General features: G+C 43.1%; 1 protein-coding gene across 1 annotated transcript in view; it reads right to left on the bottom strand.

Annotated features, from left to right (window-relative positions):
* SPON1 (spondin 1) overlaps nucleotides 1-14,982 on the bottom strand; it is a 183,918-nt gene that overhangs the window by 40,876 nt on the left and 128,060 nt on the right. The gene's annotated exons all lie outside the window — the stretch shown is intronic.

The raw sequence follows: 14,982 nt of genomic DNA on the forward strand, positions 1-14,982 counted from the left end.
CCAACATCCATCTCCAACATCCATCTCCAACATCCATCTCCAACATCGCAAGACATCACTGCAAAGGAGGAGGCATGGCATTCCAAGCAGATCCCATAAAAAATGTATTTAATGTATTAAAATTAAAAAAATAAACTTGTATTTTTTTTAAATTAAAACATACAAAAAAAAGAACAACAAAAAAAAAATGCAAAATTAGTAGCCTGTGCGACCCTGTGTTCATGAAACTAAAGCAACAGTCTGGTTTGATGGCAGTGGCTGCCATCCTTGGTGACTCCTCAAGGTGCTCACCAGTAAAGGCTGCTGCTGAGGAAATGCTACTCTTCCTGCACTGTGCCCTTAACGCTGCTGTTCACAAGCGCACACACTGCCACAAAGCAACGACACGAGTCAGCTGCGACGGTGAGCTCACGGGTATTTCCCTCTGCTCAAAGAGGGTTTATGGAAGTCTGGTAAAGACACACGGTCAGATTTGGAATAGCAACTCCGTACATTCCATTTGTGAGTAACGTATTTTTGTAGACTTAAAATGGAGCCACAAACAACAAAAACAATTTTTCTTTTTTTTTTTGTACTATTGAGACCTATTCTCAAATTCCTTTATCAAGACAAAAAGCAGGGCTGCATATTTTTTGCCATTCCCAGAGCTGCATTTACCTGCTGTACCAAAGCCCATCCACTTATTTGCCAGCAGCCGAGCTGGTACTGTGCTGCGCCCCATGCCGTACTTCCACCCAGATGGAGTTCACACTGCCGTGTGCTCCACAGGCTGCATTGGACACACCTGCTTTCGGGTACAGAAACAACTTACGAATAAAAAACTTGAAGCAAAATATGTATAAAGAAAAAAAAAGAAACGTAAAAAAAAGCAATCTGACATTCTATTTCTTTAACATTATGGGAAGCAAAAAAAAAAAGAAATTGCAACAAGTTTTCATGCCCACATGCAAAAATCTTCATGCCATAACAACACACTGAAGTTGGAAAAAGAGCCTTGTGGGGATCTCAATGAAGGCAGAATTCCAGTCACGTGCACTTATACTGAACACCATTACACCTGGTTCTATTAAGTGAGACCGACTCACCAAGAAAACGTCATGGATTTTTTGTTAGCAATGACACAAAATCAAAGACAAGATCCGACTCCATGTCTGCAAAGTACCTGGGGTATCTCTGTCTGTAGGCTGGACAAATAAAAATGGATGCGTTCAGCAATTCAAGCTGCTTGCAACTGCCAAGGTTTTAGATGGCCAGAATTTGCAGATCCACACGATGGTCTGCATGGATTCCCGGCACAAAGAGCCACCAGGACAGACACATCTGATTCAGCTTCAGTCACAGCGGACGGAAGAGCAGTTACAGATTTGACCCTCCCCTCCCCCTTTAGCACGTGACAGGTTTTCCAGATATTCAAGAGGTCTCTAAAAGGATTCCACCTTGACTAATTTGGAGAAAAGAAAAACCAAAACCAATTCAGAGAAATTACAGTTACTGCTAACACCCCTCTCAGACATTTTTACAGGGGAGGCAAAATGTGGAGCTGTTTATATGAGAGAGAAACATATTCTTCTCACATGGGTGCCTCTGAGTGCAAAAGGACTGTGCTGGAGAGAGCCTTGGAAAGAGGCATAAAACATCCGCTGCCTTGCCAATGGTGAGCCAGCTGGAGCAGGAGCTGCTGGCAGTTCCTACCAAAGAAGAAGTCTGTTGCTTTATCTGTAACCTCTAGATCTTGCAGAAGATACTGAAATCTCCACAAGAAACATCTGATGGGAATTGCTTGGAACAGGCTGTTACATTGTAAATGCACGCCTGTTTCTGCTTTAACATAAAGCCTTGGGACAAAGCAGGCTCTCTTGAGAAGCCAGGTGCCCATCTTGCTTGAAGAACCCCAGCTATTTGGTGTGCTTTTCCAAAAGCTTGGGCTTTTCCTTCGGACTGCAAAAGTGCAATGTTTAACAAGGAAATTGGTCTTGGAAAATCTAGGACTTAAATCACCAGAGGCTGTTATTATTAAGGTGCGACTGAAGAAAGTCCAAGAGAATTGTCAGCTTGAAGCACTGGAAGATGGGGCTATCCAATTCAGGAGCTTGCTTTTCTTACAATAACTTCCACCAAAATAGCCATTGTTATTCATCTTCGAAGAGTAATTACTTCTGGAATGCATTACAACTTAAGAGCTTATCATTAAACAAAGTTCCCCCACCACGTTCATTGGACTGATCTCCATCTACAGCACCAGGCAGCTCATGTCTGCTGTCTGCAGAAAGATCTTTCCTCAAAGCTCTCGACTGATCAATCAGCACAAAATCAGCTGACACTTTTTCCAGTCTGATCTTCTTGTCCCCTTGTCTCTTCTTTACGGTCTTCTGATGAGGGACCCATTCTTCACCTCCTGACAGCACAGGGCTTACTCTCATCAACACCCAGGGTCTGAGGGAATACAATTCTTACTGAATGTATGTCAAGATCTTTGTCATTCCTGAGCTGCTTCACAAGGGAGGGCCCCAGCACAATGAAGTACCGTTAACTGCTAAGAATTATTCATCTATTCATTACACATCCATAGGCAAAGCTCTTGTCATAAAGTTCATATTAGCTGACAGATGATGAAAAAATTCTTGATTTACAGCTAATTTTGTGCAGACCAATGTGAAATACACTGCCTGTAACACATTGCCTTTAGAAGGAAGCAATCAGACCAATGGCTCCAGAAGGCAATTCACCAGCACCAAATCACTACTGACTGAACTAACACACTGCTCGCTCTTAGTGGTATTCACAAGACCTATCCCAACAGGGCACAAGGCTGATAATCAGCTCTTGAAAACCGACCCTTATCTGTCCTGATCACATTGCTCTTAGATGCAGGCATGGCACTGGTGAGCATCGGCTGCAGCAGGAGCGCAGCAGTTGGCACTGCAGCACGCCGCTGGCCGTACCCCACCTGTGGCTGCACCATCAGGTGCCCAGGAGCCTTTCCTGTGCTCCTGGTGAAGGCCAGTGCTGCTGACCCAGCTGGGAGAACATCATAAACAAAGACCGAAACCGGTGTGCTGCTACCCTAAGGCAGAGCGGGAACAGAAGTTTGCAGGGTGCAGATTTCTTTCTGTTGCTGAGCAAAGGCAACAGAAACATGGAATTCCAGGGGAAATGGGTTTGACCAGGGAGGCTTATATAAGCACGAGCCCTGCAGTGGTTATCAAAACTGACAGTTGGCTGAAATTAACCCTCCTTAATCACAGGGCCTTGATCTACACAGCTGCATTTCAAGCAGCAGCACCACAGGCCTTTCAGCTTTGAATGCGTGCTGTGATGCAGAATAAAACGCGGCTTCTTGCTTTTTGTTTTGGATACTTTCAATAACTTTAAAAATGCTACGTTTGCTACCTTGTCTCAACTCATCAGTATCACAGAACATGGTGAAAGCACACCGGTGTTGATTTGTTAACAAGATGGTGTTTGGTAGGTTTGCAATGACCTGTGCTATGCCTGCTACAAGACTAAGTGAGACTTTTTTAATGAATATGTTCACCCCAAATGCACTAAAGCCACTGCTTTATTCTATAATGGCTCAGTAATCAACATTAATTAACTCTCACACAAACAATATGGAAGAAACAGTAACGCAACTTCAGCTTCCCATTTCACTGCCAATGATTTCTCAGCTCATGCGCAGGTTTTACCACCATGCTACTCCCCTTTTCTCCCCATATATTGTTAGCATTCCTTGTCTTGAGCTGCTAGCTCCCCAATGCATGTAACATCTTTGTCTTACATGCCTAAAAATTATAACCCATCTACGCCTAGGGGCACTGATCAGATCTTTAAGGCACTTTGCATCAGAAATAAATTTTCAGTATGGCAAACATGAATAAAGGTTGTTGTAAGTGAAACCCTGTAGGAATTACCAGCTTTGCAGGCGTGGTAACAGAGATCATTCCCAATTCCCATCCCTTGGCCTTTCTGATTTCCCAAAAGGATTTGCAGTGAGACACACACAACAGTTTCCCTGTGGGATAAATTTGTGCAGATCTCTTTGCTGTCTTACCTGGGCTACTATAAAACCAGTCCGGGTATTTCTGTGTTAAGACTAAAACCTCTGAGCTGTGGAACAGATACACTAGCAAGGATCACTTCCAAGAATTCATGGCTGGTGGGGACTTCGGCCCTCTCAGTCTTGTTAAACTAATCCTGCTCCCTCAGAGTCCTCTGCATCTCCACCTGCACTGCTCCCACACTCATCCCCTTCCATTTCTGGTCAGCAGCACGATACCCAGCTGGAAGGGCTTTCAGTCTAATCCATCCGAGCATCTCTTGTGGTGCTGAATACCAAGAACTACGATTGGCAGAAAGTACGGGTCATCTGTGCAACCAACAACAGTACCTCGCCTCCTCATCTAAGGGCAGAAACACAGGGGGAGTCAGGAGGAAGACAGAGGAGGGCAAGAAGAGATGGTGTTTGGGTTAGAGCAATACATGAAAGCACACTGCTAAGGCAACATGTTATAAGTTATCTCTTTGTTGCAAGCAACCCATTTTATCTTCTTACATGGCATTTGTTGCAGAAGAGGAAGTTACTCTGCAGCACCCAACACACTGCATAGATCAAGGACTGATATCGTTACAGCCGAATGACAATTTTTCAGTGAAACAACCATCAGAAAATACTCATTTCCTGAGATAAAAAGAGACTGGAGAAGAAAAGCATTGATTTTAACAAATTCCTTTCAATTTTCAGCAGCTTTCCACTGGAAATACGCTTGATTTCCCATCTAGCAAGCCGCTCAGGAGCTTGGGACCTCATTCCATTTGCTCATAGCTGGCTACTTAAATCAAGGAGTGCACGGAATACATTTCTAAAGGGCACTTAGCTTCTTGCTCAGGCCGTGACTTGTCGGTATTTCTGGCTCTCTGCCCCCGAGGCTGACCCTCTGTGCTGCAGCTCTGCACTGCCAGGACTGCTCGCCGGCTGGCACTCGCCAGTCACCCAGTTGGGGACCTGAGCCTTCTCTTGAGCTGGGAGCCTGACCAGAATGCACGGCTCCTCCATGGCTCTGCCAGCTTGCTGTGAGAAGCAGACAGCCAGTACTGTCACCCTACTAGAAACAAAAGTCCAAATAAAAAACCCCAAGCACAAAACATCCAAGCAGAAATGGGGGAAAAAAAAAAAAAAAAAAAAAAAAAAGATATTCCAGTTCACTGGAAAAGCAAACATTGCACTGCTAGCCAGCTATGAAGAGCCTATGTGGCTGCCTTATCCTACACGTTCATTCCAGGATATGCAGTTCTGGCCACCCATGGATGCCACAGTGATTCCCCTGGGTTTGACTGGATGCATGGAAATACTCGAGATGCTGTAAGAATATCTATAAATGCTCACTTTTTTTTTTTTTTTTTTTTTAATAAAACTGCACAGAAGTACTTAGGAACGCCCCTTTTAAAAGCGCTGCCATATGTTTATGTTTCCATAGCCTATTACTGTTGATTAGGAAATTAAAATGCAGAAAGACCTTTTATCAATACGACAAAGTGCTTCTACTGCATCCTCAAGCAAATTAGCATCCTAAACTGGATTTGTAAGAAGATTTTAAAGAGCACTGGCCATTACTGAGCTGCTAGACCTTTCCACTTGAAGCAGACAAAAACAGCAGCAGCAGTCTCAGTTACGCAGGAAGCAAAAGAGGTGCGGGTGCCGGATTGTTACCTACACTGTGTGGGCTGGAAAGTCAGTGCCTGCTCTCACCCTGTACATCTAAATACCTCATGGGGAGAAAAGGGCAGGAGGAGGGACAGGAAGAACAAGGGCTTTGCCAGGAGATAGATGGCAGGATGCACTCTGCGGGCAAGATTGGAGAACGCATCCCAGCATCACTGAATGGGCAGGGACCTGGAGTACTGCGTGCATAGGGAAACATTGCATCTCCTCACTTTCCTTTTTCCTTGACAGAAAAATCACTCCTCCCTTTGAATAAAGAGAAAAATCTTAGTATAGTATCCCTATCAGCCCAAGCAGAGAACTGAACTCTCCAATCTGATACTGCCTTACTTTGGCCTTCTGTGAATCCACTAGAGACATCAGATCCCATTTTTTCCACGCCCTGGTCAACCTTTGAGTAACACAGCACACCTGTGCCTCTTCTCTGCTCTGCATCAGGAATTATCAGACCGCACAGCGTTCATGAACATTGATTACTGCTCTATACATGAACATGCTTTCACTGCTAAGCTTACTGCATCCATCAGCTATGTGTATACTAACATAGTATGTTGCAAACGCTTTCAGAGAAGATGCGAATGCAAACGGGTAAATGTGAAAGTGCTGCTCATACTTGGAGATATTCAGAAATGAGATGCATGTGTTTGAATCACACTGTCAATTAAAACATCTTGGATCCCTTTCCCTTGGCAAAGAGCTATACCCACAGTAACATAAACAGATCTACGTTGTTTTTAATACTCCATTTCACCTGAATGATACAGTAAACACTAAAATACGTCCCTGATGAATCACACATTAAAAAAAAAAAAAAAAAAACACACACACAAAAAAAGAAAAAAAAACCCAAAACATAATTAAAAAAACAAACAGAAGAAAAAACGAATCCAGCAGCCATATGCTGAATTAGGATACATCGGATGCATTGGCAGCTCCTGTGACTTTGCTTCGATCATCTGATCATAACTGGACACGGAGCGCCAGCAGAGCCAGCAGCAGCACAGCACAACCACCGCCAGCCACCGCGCTCTCGCTGATTCTTACCTCGAGTGCCCCTGCCCTTCCAGGGCAACCAAACATAAACCACCACCAGAGCAGGAAGTACTCAGGGCTGACTTATATTCTAACCCACCCAAAATCATAAAACAACAGCAGTGAGAACATTATGAGTAGTTTCTTCATTTCTGGACAGTTTATCTGTCCTGACACCAGAACTCAGTTACTGCTAGTTTTAAAAGCATCGGCTGCTTCCCCATAACAAACCACCTCCAGTGACTATTACACTGTTACTCTATTTTGCTACACTGCAATAAATTGTTATATTATAGCCCCCTAAATGTTTGCTACAGGATTGACAAGACATGACGAAGAAGGGTTCCTTTCCAACAACAAAGTGCTGAGTGGAGATACTATGCATTCAGATGCAGGGTGAGATAGCACTTACAGAAAATGCATGGTGAAAACATACAAATAGGAGAGAAAGCAAAACTTCAGGCAGTCACTGCAAAAAAAGCTGATTGATATGAGAGAATTTTCCTTCTTTCTTTTCTGCAAATGGCACCGTGCAATTTGTTAAAAGCTGGCGGCTGTTGAATTTCCATACCCCCTATGTGGCTGCTTCCATTTTAGTGATGCCAGAGCCTTTCAAGTAACTGCAAGAAGCTAACAGGTTTGACAGTTTTTTTGCCTGAAATTATTCCTTAACTCTCAATTCTTTGTCAGCAACAAATATTTCCATTAATTCATCTCAGAAAAACTGAATAGATGGAGTAGTTGGGCCTTGGGGATTTTGACAGCTTTTTTTGATGGGGGGAATTCTACTGACATATGGATTATGTTCTAGCTGTAACAAGACAACAAAATGAGCACAATATTTTCAAGAAGCAGATGGGTCCAGGCTCACTTTTATCTCCTATCATGGCATGGCAGTAAAGCACAAAGCTTCTATGTGCTTTTGTGTGGAACACAACAACTTGCGGGCAGAGGAACTTTCTAGTGGACCTTTTCTCACCGAGCTGCCGATGGTATCTGTGATGTATGTTCAAAGAAAAGTATCTGCCATCTCTACAGTGCACTGTTCCGAATGTCTTTGCAGGTTCCTTAAACCGAAGGAGAACACAAGATTATTTGAAATAGCTTGCTCCCTTGTTATTGCACACCATGTGCAGGTATCACCATCATCCTCTAACAACTACGGAGTTTTTTCCATTACAAACAGCAACCAAGTTTGTATTAAACATCTCTCTTACCAGGATAAGCCATAAAGCAAAATATTTTCTTTTGATACTCTGGAGACAATGGTGAGATGGAGAAATAAAAAGAAACAAGCAAAACCCTCCGAAAGTATTCTACAAGGAAATAAAATCCTCTTATGTAGCATGCCTTCAGTCTAGTAACTACTTTCATGTAGCTACTCGTATTTTGCACAGCTCCAGGGTTGAGATGAAGGGCCTGGACCATCTGCCAAGCAAGGCGAGGCAGAGAGAGCTGAAGTTTTTCAGGTTGAAGAGGAAAGAAGCCTCAGGAAGACCTTACCACAAAATACCTGCTGGGGAAGTGAACAAGATAGACCAAAATGTTCTCAACGGTGCCCAGCAACAGGAAGCAGTAGGCACAAACAGAAACACAGGCAATCAAATCCCATTTAAATATGGGAAAAACAACACTGGCACTGCTTGCGCAGAGCGGTTGTAGTCTTGCTATTCAGAGATTCTCAAAGCCCAAGTGGACGAGCCCCTGAAGAGCCCACTTTGGTTACTCTCCTTTGAACTGAAGACTGGACAGGATGATCTCCCAGAGTTCCCCCGGCTTCAACTACTCTGAGATTCTGCCATGTTTCTCCATGAAGAGCCCTCTCTGCCCCTGTCCTTCACAGCCTGCAAGTGAACTGCTTCTTTATACTGACACAGGAAGAAAGAATGGAGAACACTTACTCAGAACTCCAGCAAATCTCATCACAACCGCATTCGAAGTTGAATGCTTGTCTTTCTACTTATCAGTAAATTTGTGCTGATGAAAACAAGAGGACAAAGACTTTAAATTCCCCTTTCAGCAACACAATTTTTGTGTTGACATTTCATTGCAGTTACTTCACAGTTTATATTTCAATTTAATATGTCGGTGCTCGTGTAAAAATTGTGAGCAGAAAAGGATTCACTATGCTTAATAAATTACATCACACCAGTCAAAAGACCCCTCAAAGTGAAACTAGGACTGAATGCACCTGGGCCCAGGTCAATAAAATATTTGGCAGTTTTTGTTTTACTTCAGTAAAATTTGAGTTAACACTCCATATAGAGGTGCTTAAGCTGTATAATGAACATATCTCAGAAAAGCCTTACCTTGGCTTTCCAAACCAAGAGCTATGGAGTACAATTCTGCACTAACGCAAAGTAATGTGAAAAATGGATTGCCAAACTGAAGCACGACTGAAGCTTATCAGAAAAATATACACCACATATTCATAGGAAATGCAATCATTTTCCATGTAGCCAGACGTGGGTTTGTTTGTATTCGTAAACATCCGCCTACAGAAAGAGCAACGACAGTCAAGGCAACTTCTTTCACAGCTCCAATTGTGAAAACCTGCAATTCTCCAGGTAATAGAAGAGCCTCTAAATTTGACTTGCACCCTCCACAACGAATATGAGCACTGCATCTGTCCTTCAGCAAATGTCCTGTGTGGATTAAAATTCACCGAAACTGGAGAGCCACTGAGTAGAGACACGGTGCAGGTGCTGCACAACGTCCAGACATTCAGGACTTAGGCAGTGGATTCGAGTCCGTGGCCCCAAATACATGGCGTATCATTTTCTGAGCCAGACGCCCCGTTAAGGATCCTGTTAGCTCGCACCCATCAGTACTGCTGGAAAGTAGGTAACTTAAAAATTCAGCAAATGGAAGCCACTTCCAGCCATTTCACCAGAGCGACACCAATGCACTTCCTAAGCAGGAACAATGAACCATTGCTATTTGTCATTCTTTGTGCCAGATGGGTGTTTTAGGTTATTGTACAGCTTAATGATTATAGACTGCCAGTTGCTAATAAACATTTTTACTCTAAAATGTATTTTTTCTCCCCTCCCCACAATGCAGTCCTTTCCTCGAAGAGCTCTGCAGTGATGCCCTAGATAAAAGTATCACCATTTTTTCCCTACAGAATACCTGATAACTCTACAGAAGATATTTGGCTGGCAAAGAAAAATTGTAAGTTTTTGCAACCAACCACTCTTGCTACAATTAGCCGTTGTAGACTCTGTCCACAGTTCAGAAACGTATGAGAAAGTATTTACACTGACAACTATACTTCTGACATAAAAATAATTCTGTTGACTTAGAAGCAGCTATGAAAACTCAGAAATTAGTATAAATCTGTGTGCATGTGTTGGCTCTGTTTTTTGTCCCACTGTTCTATACTCAGTCTTTAACTACTCCTTAACAACGAAGTATTAGTGCAAGTGGACAAAAAACACCTGTGCTATCAATTTATTTTCAGAGAAAACAAATGTTCTGCCAGGAGGTGTTAATGAGACAAAATGCAGAGATAAAAAGCAGATCCTTCTTCTGAAAAACTTTCATTTTGATAGTGAACTCCATGTCCACTACAGACTAATGGTGGCAGGTGCTGATTTTTCCTACACTATCAGCATGTCAGAGAACACGAAAAGGGTGGCATCTTTTCTCTAATGCCCAAAACATCATCAGCCTGAGCCTGTGAGCACATCTCGAGTGAAAAATAATTCATTCCCCAATGCCAAGTTAGCCTTTGCAGCCCCAGAAACTGGAACAGAAAAGAGTGAGATTTTGGGCCATGCTGGCATTATTCTTGACTATTTAAAAATGAGTTGACATCAATAGCACATTTTAGTCCAACTTGTAAATAGTTACAATTTATTTATTTATTTGTCTGGTTTATCATAGAGGTGGAATTCTTAAGTTTTAATCTCTGGGAACACAACTAGCTTCAGGGAGCTTATTTAATCTCTAACAAATAACAGGAATATTTATCGTTAGTAATAGACGTGAAATTTGAAAACAAGAAGATAGGATGATCTAGGGAGAAACTTGATCTTGGTCCTTGACACTCTCTTTATTTTCTGGGTAATAAGTACTTATTTCAGTAGAAGTCATTTCTGACCATTTTGCCTGTTTCATACCAATGCCATGCCAGGTATTGGTGAAATGGGAAATCTGTGATGTTCAAAACCCAGCATCTCCAGCTGTTCTCTGGGAGCGTGCATGGAGCTTGCTGGTTTCAGCCTGAAGGAACTGCCTGTTACAGAAATGCTGCATCAGACGGCAGTGGGGGTCAGGGGGTGACAGCTGGGGGGAGGCTGCCAACGGCCAGGTGACCAAAACTTCATGTTTAGAAATACCCAGCAGCTGGAGCTCTCGTTCAAGCCGAGGACAGACATTGTTATTAACAAAATTAATGAGGCAAAAGAGCAATTAAGCATTGTAATTATCTCTCTCCTGTTTTCTCAGAACATGTGAACGTCTTAATGATTTAACAGCAGAAACAGCACAGGTGGCCCCAGGGCAGAGGGGTGACTGTGGTCACTGCTCCAGAGAAATCAGTTACCAGGGAAAGAAATGCGTGCTTTGAAAAAAAAAAAAAAAAAAAAAAAAAAAAAAAAAATGGAGAATCTAGAAAGCCAGTGGGGCAAAGGGATGTAAAGCCTCTTTTCAACTGAGCTGGCAGAAAGTCAAGGCCTGTCAGAGCAATAACTGCAGTACAACTGATGTTGTCAGGCGATGTTAGTCATCATGTTCATACACCAGCACTACTGGAAGCACTTCCAGGAAGCGCCAGCCGCCACTATTTCAAAGCACACCTCCTTTAACACCCACCCCAGCCCACCCCAATACAAAATGACCAGAAAGAAAAGCAAAGCAATAGGCACGTTCTCTGCTTGCTTTTGTGTCCTGTGGCCAACAAGAATGGTCAGGGAGGAGACTGCTCAGGATCTCTCCTATGGAAGAGATGCAGAATGATGTTCCTCTGGCACGAGTAGGCACACGGCGGAGATGGGGACATCAACAGGCGCACAGGAATACACCCATCACTTTGTAGATAGATATCATCTCCTGTGATGCTCCATCTGCAGTGCTGCGTCCAGGCCTGGGGACCCCAGCACAGGAAGGATGTGGAGCTCTGGGAGCAGGACCAGGAGAGGCACTGAGATGGCAGAGGGCTGGAGCAGCTCTGCTGTGAGGAAAAGATGATGGAACTGGGATTGTTCAGCTTGGGGAAGAGAAGGCTGCCGGGAGACCTTATGGTGGCCTTCCAGCACTTGAAGTGAACATATAAACAGGAGGGGGAACGGCTGTTTACATGGGTGGATAGTGACAGGACAAGGGGGAATGGCTTTAAACTGAGACAGGGGAGATTTAGGTTGGATATGAGGAGGAAGTTTTTCAGCCAGAGGGTGGTGAGGCACTGGAACAGGTTGCCCAAGGAGGCTGTGGATGCCCCATCCCTGCAGGCATTCGAGGCCAGGCTGGATGTGGCTCTGGGCAGCCTGGGCTGCTGGTTGGTGACCTGCACACAGCAGGGGTTGGAACTGGATGAGCATTGTGCTCCTTTGCAACCCAGGCCATGCTGTGATTCTATCTAAAACAACTTTAGATCATTCTTATTTTCTAGCCTAATACTGGACAGTTCATTCCTATGGTACAGCAGTCTTCCTAAACACCTGATGACCTCACTGGTAAAGAAACTTCTCAAATAAAAATAAAGTTTTCAGATGCCACCAATACCCAAACCAACCACTTACAAAAGATCACATTCAACAATCTCTGCTCCAGCAGCAGTATGAAATACGTTTTATGTGCTCTCACTAACATCATTAGCAAGCTAATTCAGTAGAGATGTTGGTACTTTTCTAATAACAACAGAATAAGGCAAATCATTTAATTAAAAAAAAAAAAAAAGATATTTCATACTGCCATACTAAGCATTTAGAAGTTAATAAATAGTAAGTAGTGTCTTCGCTTACTGTAGTATTGAAATTAATAAACAAAAGTTACATACTCTGAAATTCACTGCCACAAAGAACATAGAAAAAACTTAGTTAGTATGCTGTGCTCTGCAGATTCCCTTCTTTTCCCAGAGATTTCAAAACATAACAAAACATCAAGAGCTACCGAGTTTTGCTTAGAGGGTACCGCAACATGTCTCCTGAGCACAGAGCCAGGTACAACAGCAGCAGTTATTTGTGAAAAAATATATGGAACCCATGGTAAAAAATAATCATACAGCGCAAAACCTAGCAGTATGCTGGAGGAAGTTTAGAACTGATCGACTGCATTGCACGGATCATCTGACAAGCGAGATTCAGTCCTGTGTAAGTTCATAAACACACTTACATACAGTACCCCCGGAGTTCAGGTACAACACAAAATACACTCAAAAAGGAACACTTTCATTCTGGAAATGGCTTAAGATAACATGGCTAATCAAGTAAGATGAACGATGAAGGTGACTGTGTATAATTAGGTAAACAAGTAGGAGAAGAAACATGGTGGGTTTTGCCACTGTATTATATGAATAAATGCTATCATGAGCTTCCATGCATGAAGAAAGGAAACAAACAAGCAAGGGAAAGAGAAAGAAAGAAGGCAAGAGAAAAGGGTTGTAAAAAAATGCAAGGATATCTGGAAATGGAAAAGCAGGCTTCAAATGAGAGACTTCAGCCATTTGATTTATTCAGCTTCTATACAGCTTCTATTCTACAGAAAGGCGAAGGAATTATTTGATTCCTGTCCTTAAAACCTGAGCTCTGACAGCACCTGACATAGTAGCGATTGCTCAAATCTGGTAAACAAAAGAATACCAAGATGCAAATCATAGAATCACTCAGGTTGGAAAAGACCTTAGAGATCATCAAGTCCAACCACGACCTAACCTACCACCCTAACAGCCCTAGACAGCTAAAACACATCTCTGAGCACCAAACGGTTTTCAAACACATCCAGGGATGCGGCTCCAGCTGGAAAATCCAAGCAACATGCTTACCACTCTGAACTGAGCTCTCCACTCCTACCCTAGATAAATTGGAATTGAAATTTTCTCACTTGCACATCTTTAAAATTAGGACAAGGGTGATGAATCAAGCAAAGAAGTTACAACAAAAAATAAATGAGAGATTTCAAAAAGATCAGAAACTGATAAATGCAAGCTATCCTTTTTGTAATTAAGCTCTGATTCATGAAGGTGCATGGATTATAACACGCATCTCATTTGGGACTAGCTAGCTATAAAGAAAAAACAAAATAGAGTTTATGTTTATAATGATAAACTACAAAAACTAAGAACACATGGTTTGTTTACAGGGGGGTATTTACACCAGTCCCAAAGAACGAGATGGTCCCTGCTGCACATCATTCAGCAGATCAGAAGAGAACCACCTCCAAGGTAAGGCTATGGGAGAAAATTCATATAAACGTTCAAGATTATGGAGCTGAAAACAGCAGGCTTTCCTAAAAAACAGCAGCCACAACTCACACTCATTCAGCCTCTGTTACGGCTTTCTGACCAAAAAAGTAGGTTCACTCAATCATTAAGATCTATAATACGCCCAAAACTAAGCCGGAATGTCAGTAACAAGCAGTGATACGGGTACACGTTGGAAAGAGATAATCAGACAGGGATGGAAAAGCTTACCTGCGTGCTGGGATCACAGGAAAAACTCCAAGAGAAGAGATCTCCAGAGAGAGCCTTCCTCAGGGCAGTCAGCCCTTATGTGGGGTCTGGGAATTGCCTTCACCTGCGCTCCTGTGGCTGCCTCACTGCTCACCTCAGGTGATCAATCAGAGGTTCAGGCCGTGATCCAATGGTTGCCATACATTCACTAACAGCAGAGAAGATTAAAGCCACAGAACTGTCGTCCTGTGGACGTGCTTGTTGGTAGAGGAAGATGAACGGATACTCTTTAAATAGAAGCAAGCAAACCAGGAAAACCCCGGCCCTAAACTAAGATCGGCAGGGTTTGCAGGAAACATGAGCACACAGCTTCCTGGGAGCAGAGCCGCGCAGCAGAGGCTTCCACCTCCGCTCACAAGCTGCAAATTGTGCTCTCCAAGAATTAGGGAGCATGAAACAAAGGTCACTGCTCTCAGCTCAAAGCTGCAGCAGAAGAGGTGTGTCAGATGAAGGGCACGTGGCGAGTGTCACTGGACTTGTGAAACACACAGGCATTCAAGGGGAGGCAGGACAAACACCCAGAGAACGCATTAATGAGGATAACTATCTATTGGAAAAG

This window comes from Centrocercus urophasianus, unplaced genomic scaffold, assembly GCF_019232065.1.
Source record: "Centrocercus urophasianus isolate 14NV4802_14NV808 unplaced genomic scaffold, USGS_Curo_1.0 seq_7, whole genome shotgun sequence".
In the NCBI taxonomy this organism is placed as follows: domain Eukaryota; kingdom Metazoa; phylum Chordata; class Aves; order Galliformes; family Phasianidae; genus Centrocercus; species Centrocercus urophasianus.